This window comes from Triticum aestivum, chromosome 6D (genome assembly GCF_018294505.1).
Source record: "Triticum aestivum cultivar Chinese Spring chromosome 6D, IWGSC CS RefSeq v2.1, whole genome shotgun sequence".
NCBI lineage: Eukaryota > Viridiplantae > Streptophyta > Magnoliopsida > Poales > Poaceae > Triticum > Triticum aestivum.
Genome location: NC_057811.1, coordinates 115,340,797 through 115,346,768, shown reverse-complemented (window position 1 = coordinate 115,346,768; position 5,972 = coordinate 115,340,797). Strand labels below are relative to the sequence as shown.

Here is a 5,972-nt window from a genome sequence, read left to right as displayed (position 1 = left end):
GCCACGTGTCGACGTATCATAGGCGCCTCGTGTCCAATGAATGGATGACATCTGTCTGAACGCTGAGCCAACACGTGTTTCCTCCGGCCAATGAGAATTTTACACGTGGAAAATCCTCATTGGTCTGGGCTGTTAGCGGGTTATCGGATCCAAAACCGGACCCGATAGCTTAACGGTGAACCATTATGGTGGATGCCACGTGTCGGTCACCCTTGACGAAAGCACTTCCATGACGCACCATTTATCGTCATGGAAGTGGACACTTCTGTGATGATAATTTTGGTAATGTCATGGAACACTTCTACGACATCACATGTATGACTATCTTGATTCTATCATAAAATCGTCATGGATGTACATGCATGACAGAAAACGTGACCTACTGTGACAAACACGTATCATCACGGAAGTGTATTTTTTTGTAGTGTTGAGAGCTAAGCAATTTGTTTGTTTATGCTGTAAGTGACATACCTAGTAGAAGAAATAAGCAAAGTGAAACAGTCTGGACCAATTCGATGGCAATACAAGCTAAGCTACTTAGCTAGTAGGTGACCATCCAATCAATGATGAAGCAGCAGGTGCAAATATGATATTATGTGAAGAAGAAGCTAGCTGGAGAGGTTGGGGATGAAACCAAAATTACAAACCATTGTCGGACCTCACATCACCATTGTTTTATCGTTTTATAAGCAACTGGAAACTATGCAGATCAAAGCAAACTGGAGAGTAAAAGAATTATCAAGCAGAGCAAAACAGCAGTGTGGCCATCAACTCATAGCCCTGAAGAAAGAAAGAACCAATAGGGTCAGCTACTTATTTACTCAGAACTGAGAGTTGAGCAATCATCAGAAAACTAAAGATAATACTCAGCTAACTAAATAACACATGATTCAGTCACACGGTATAATTCCGACTATAATATAAGCAAAGAACTAAAGACAGTATGTACTTATAACTCAACTAAAAGTGAGAATGATTCGATTCTATGCAAACAATCTGATTTTATTTGTTTATATTAGTAAAAACAAGTCTATCAGGTAAGATCAAGAACACTAATACTAACATAGACATATCTTCCTTCATGTGAACAAGTGTGCTTCCTTCATTAATTAGTAGTAATTGTTCCGTGCTAATACAAGCACACGCCCTGGCCAATCAAAGTCTGAATCTAATTAAATCGCACCATGGACGTGTCATATCACCAAGGCAAGTACTAGTAAATCTTTGCACCATTTTTCAGATAGATAAAAATGTAGTTGTACTCATCCTAACTAGCGTTGTGTAGCAGCGCTAGAAGAAAGGCGGTTTTCAGTATACTACATGGCGTGTAAAAATGTTCCAAAGGCTAGTACGGTAGCAAAAATGAACTCTTCCCTCTAAGCGAATCAACAGTGAGTCAGTCAGTTAGGTGTAAGCTGCCCATGTGTACAGAAACAAGAACATATGGATAAATATGCATTAGAAGTAGCAGAAATTGACCCTAGCTAATCATCTTTCACATACCCAGTAAAAAAATAATATGTGCATTCGACAACAGTAACAGTCAGTCCAAAATATGATTCACAAAAAAGAAAAGAGCAATCTGTCCAAAAAATCACATCAGGAGGGGAACAGGGGAGGAGGAACTAGAAGATGGACCTTAGGAAGAGCGCCAGGGTTGAGCTCGTGCAAGGCCACTTGGTTCTCCAACACCCATGTCTTGCAGCAAGGGAAACCACATCCATCCGGCTGCTGCTGCTCGTCCATGGCTGGGCATCCTACATCCTCCGGTTGTAGCTGCTCATCCATGGCAGGAAACAACATCACATGTCAGTCAAGGGAAGTATTTGTGAAGTCAGCCTTGCAATATTTTGTAATGCGGAAAACCTAGGAGCCTTTCAGAGATTTGATGTGCTGGATTAGGAAGCAAGTGACCATAGTAGGGTTGCCGGGGTTGAAAACTTAACACATAGAAATCATCAGTTACAAAGTAGGCTATTGCATTACTGCTTGAAATAAAGAGCAGCAGCTGCTAATAAGCTATGCCATATGACAAGTGAACTAGAATTCACTGTGTAGGTAAGACTAAGTACCTACAAATTAAATGGCTAAGTACCAAGCTTCAGTTCTACATATTACCAACCACTTGCCCACATACCGATTTAAATTTTTTGTAGCTTAGAGGTTAAACCTAGGGGATCAAAAGAAAGACACATTTAGAAATGCCAAGTACTTGTGGGGAAAGAAGGGGTCCAGAAACAACACAGGATTCAGTCAAGGGAAGTATTTGTGCTCGATCATGCTCCGACTCTCTCTAATTCTAAACACTTGAAGTCTGACAAGGAAAATTACATCTGCAACATATACTAGTCCGGTAGAGTACAAATTATGTTGTCGCAACTGTCATGATACAACACCTCAAGACTGCAACCTTCACTTGCACAGATTCAACAGAGAAACCATAAAGTTTCAAATGCATGTATATATGCATATCACAGAACCAACATCAAGACGCCAGCTCACGTTTACAAATACACATAAGCGCTTCTACCATCTAACTTATCATGATTTTTCTCTGTTGAATTGCCACGCCACCAAGGAAAGGACTCATTGGGTTCAAGACACTACTCGTTTCCCCTTTCAATTACAATCAATAAATCGGTTGTTGCAAGAGCAACTCGATTCAACGACTGAAAAGTTAATATCATGCCCTGATTTATATGTTGGAACATCAACAACGATATACATATATAGGGACATGCGGGTTTGTATGAAAACTCACAACACCTGACCAAATTGTCTTCAACTAAAGAGAAAATCACTAGTAAGTTGTCAAAGGCCAAACCGGGATAAATTGAATCTTGCGTAAAGTGATAAGACAACCCTTTGTATTTTGTAATACCAAAATGCACAAAGCTCAACTTTTCATGGATAGATACAGGAACCCGCTCCTGTGAAAATGGTTATATATAATTATATGCCACTACTAGTTAGCTGCCAGGATTCAAATGGCCAAGACGAGCATCATAATTATTCAAGGGATACAGGAAGAAATGCAAAATAACTGTGCGATAAAAAATCCTGTCATCATTCTTTTGATCAATAGAAACAGTTGTAAAGAATTTCAGCGCTAGTATCATCTGCACAAAGATCTGAATTCACTGAGCAATACTGAATGCAAGAAACTCAGCTGTTCATGAAATTATTGGAAACTCATCCGGCTGTAGCAGGTAGCTCACCTTTGTGCCCTTGACGCTGCAGCAAGGAGTAATCCATGGACCTGAGCTTGGTGGTGACCAATCAATCAACAGCCGCTGCACACACATACAGAGAGAGAGGAAAAATGAGGTCAACTCAACATGAGGGATGGAGAGGGAGCAGAGCATCAATGACTTGTGGTACCCATGAGCATCAGGGCAAGGGAATGGAACAAGATGGAATCGAGAGAGGGGGCCGAACCTTGCTGCTGCTGCCTCCGTTGTGTCCTTGACGCTGGAGCTGGCTCCATGGACCGGAGGTTGGGGGTGAACAGCCGCTACAAGCACAGAGAGTGAGAGAGGGGGGGATAGAGGTGAATCACCACCATACCAAATCAAGAATAAAAACTGAAATTTGAGAGGGGGAGGAGATGGGTCGAACCTTGAGGAGCAGAGGGAGATTTGGGAGACCGTACTGGATTTGGGAGGGGGAGACCATCCTGGTCGCCATGGGTGGGCTCGCCGGAGAGGAGATTGCCTGCTGTCGGCGCGCGTCCTTGCAGGTTGACGAAGAACCGATCGTCCTTGAGCAGATCAAGGCCATATAGGAGATGGAACGGCGCTTGAGGGCTCGAGATTCACCGGAGCAGCACCGGATCGAGTTGGAGGTGACCGAAACCCTAGCCACCATGGGTAGGGATTCGGGCTCCCCCTGCCATGGCCATGGCTGCGGGGTAGGGGTTGGGCTTGAGCTGGTAGGTGTTGGGTTGGATCTGGAGGCCACCGGCGGGGCTAGTTGAGAGGATGTCGCCATCGGCAGGTGCGTTGGATCGAATCGTGGGAGGTGCAGCGTTGCGACAGAGAAGACTTGGAAGGGGAGAGGAGGAGAAGAGAGCAAGGAAAGAAAGGAGGCGGGGCGTGGATGGAAAATGACCACAGGACAGAGCTAGGGTTTCGGGGATGGTGTGGAAGGGCTGAGGACTGCCGTTGGATCCTCGATCATCCGACGGTGTTTGATGCATGATCCGCATGAGACGTCCACGGACCAATCAGAAAATAGTACGACGTTATGACCATCTAAATTGGTCGTAGTTGACTAAAAATAACGTGTTAAAATAATGTCAGCTATTTTATGACTTGAGAAATTCAAAAAGGAAATGGAAAACCTTCTCATTGTGTCACCAAATGTGAACAAGTTTTCAGGAAAAATAACAAACATTAAATAAGATAAATATCTTTAAAAAGGTGTCGCGAGAAATGAGTTTCTTTGGGTGAAAAATTCTTTTTACATTTTTCGAGTGCCCAAAATGAGTTTTTTTAAGGACCTACAATATATTTGTTGCAAATTAGACCAAATAAATTTTATAAAATATTAGGCCATGTTTAATGCACAATTGACCAAATGGTTGGGTGTCAAAAGTTCTGATCCACCTCTCATGAAAAAGACAAATTTCTGCCGATTCAGTTGGAAGCGGGTCAAATTTGAACTGCAGCTGCCTGATAGTTTGCTCTTTATTTTTTCCAAAAACCATTTCTAGGCACATAGGTATCTATTTAATCAGAGAAACACCAAAAGTTTTCCAAGATTCAACCACTAGCTAGGAACGGTCACGCCCGCCGTTTTGACCGCATTTTGAAACTCGCATGAAAAAATAAAAAAATCGAAAATTGGAAGGCCTTCATATTGTGTCATTATATGTGACCAAGTTAATAGGAAAATAATAAACTTATAATACGATAATTATTTTAAAAAAGTGTTCTCAGAAACGAGCTATCATGTGTGAAGATTCATGGCTTTCAAGACAAATGATCAATCCTATGGCCACATTCATGGCATAGTTTGGTCAAATGATCTCATATTCTGCACAAGGGTGCATCTTGGAATGGAAAATAATGTTGCCTAAGGAAGTTTTCATTTTCTTTGGATGAAAATTTCATTTTCCTTTTTTCGAGTGCCCAAAATGAGTTTTTATGTGAAGGACCTATCATATATTTGTTGCAAAATTGGACCAAATCAATTTTCTAAAATACTAGGCCATATTTAATGGATAATTGACCAAAATGGTTGGGTGTCCAAAGCTTTTATCCACCTCTCGTGGAAAGGACAAATTTCTGGTGATTTAGTAGAAAGAGGGTCAAATTTGAACCGCACCTCCCTCATAGTTTGCTCTTTATTTTTTCCAAGAATCATTTATAGGTACATAAGTATGTATTTAATCAGAGAAACATAATAAGTTTTCCAAGATTCAACCACTAACTAGGAATGATCATGCCCGCCGTTTTGACCGCATTTTGAAATAGGCATAAAAAAATAAAAAAATTGGGAAACCTTCGCATTGTGTCATTATATGTGACCAAGTTACCCAAAAAAATAAACTTGTAATACGACAATTCTTAAAAAATGTTCTAAAAAGTGAGCTATCATGTGTGAAGATTTATGGCTTTCAAGCCAAATGATCAATCCTATGGCCACATTCATGGCATAGTTTGTTCAAATGATCTCATATTGTGCACAAGGGTGCATCTTGGAATGGCAAACAATGTTGCCTAAGGGAGTTTTCATTTTCCTTGGACAAAAAATTCATTTTCTATTTTTTGAATGCCCAAAATGGGTATTTTTGTGAATGATCTACCATATATTTGTTGCAAAATTGGACCAAATAAATTTTATAAAATATTAGGCCATATTTAATGCACAATTGACCAAATAGTTGGGTGTTGAAAGTTTCGATCCACCTCTGGTGAAAAAGACAAATTTCCGCCGATCTAGTTGGAAGCGGGTCAAGTTTGAACCAT

The 5,972-nt window shown here is 40.9% G+C and overlaps 1 long non-coding RNA gene across 1 annotated transcript; it reads right to left on the bottom strand.

The window, feature by feature from the left end:
* Window positions 1-419: 419 nt before the first annotated feature.
* Window positions 420-4,084, bottom strand: LOC123141294 (uncharacterized). The gene is made up of 5 exons (XR_006470219.1): window positions 3,619-4,084; window positions 3,439-3,514; window positions 3,219-3,293; window positions 1,639-1,776; window positions 420-780 (listed from the first exon to the last, which is right to left on the bottom strand). It is a non-coding gene; the product is annotated as an uncharacterized lncRNA (long non-coding RNA).
* Between the last annotated feature and the right edge of the window lie 1,888 nt (window positions 4,085-5,972).